We start from the raw sequence: 971 nt of genomic DNA, 5'->3' as shown, positions 1-971 counted from the left end.
CACCTTAGGTGTACGTGGTTGGCGCCCTAGCTGGTTGAGCTATAGGCGCTGAGCCCATGCTCACTTATTCTATTCCCACTTTCCCTGGGCTCGAATCTGAGATTAGATCTCTTGAGTTCCTGCTAGTGAGCCAGTCTGGACTTCCACCCTGGTTTTCTAATCTGCCCACTCAGCCTGCCCCACTGCTCATTCCTGCTGGGAATCCAGCCCCTGCTTTCCTTCCTTCTTCCAGGCCACATTGGAGGGGGAGGGTAGCTGGGGGAGGCAGCAAAGACCCAGGAAGTAGCAGGAGCCTGACTCATCAGATGGCAAAGAACCCAGGTTCTCCCTGCTCCTTCTCTTGCTGGCTGAAGTAGGAGGAGGTCTTGGGAGCTTCCCACAGGCTGGCCAACACAAGGCACGCTTGGAGAGGTGACTGTCATAGACATCGTGGCACACGTGCATAGGAAGAACCCAGACTGTGTGTATCCTAAGAGCCTGGGCTGGTGATGCTGCTGTGAGTCACAAGTTACAGCACTCTGAGTTCCTGTCTTGACAGGTTCCTGTGACAGAATTCATTACCCACTCTCCACCACTTTCAGACCCTCCTGTGGCACACAGTGGCTCACTGGACACTATTTGGGAGGTTAATGGCTAAGATCAGAGAGGCGAACAGGGACATGGCAGCCCCAGGCCATGAGCACAGAGACTGTCCCATCTCTTTCCTTTTTATTTTTTTTTTTGAGACAGTCTCACTTTGTCGCTCTCATAAAGTGGCATCACAGCTGCTCACCGCAACCTCAAACTCTTGGGCTTAAGCCATTCTCTTGCCTCAGCCTCCCTAGTAGCTGGGCCTACAGGTGCCCACCACAACACCCGGTGATTTTTTGGTGTAGTTGTCATTGCTGTTTAGCAGGCCTGGGCTGGGTTCAAACCCACCAGCCCCAGCCACACCAGCGCTGTAACCACTGAGAACAGGCGAGCCTCTCTTT

The sequence above is a fragment of the Otolemur garnettii genome, unplaced genomic scaffold, assembly GCF_000181295.1.
Source record: "Otolemur garnettii isolate 467f Iridium unplaced genomic scaffold, OtoGar3 scaffold00264, whole genome shotgun sequence".
Taxonomy (NCBI): Eukaryota; Metazoa; Chordata; class Mammalia; order Primates; family Galagidae; genus Otolemur; species Otolemur garnettii.
The sequence above is the reverse complement of the archived record's forward strand: the minus strand, read 5'-3'. Positions refer to the sequence as shown.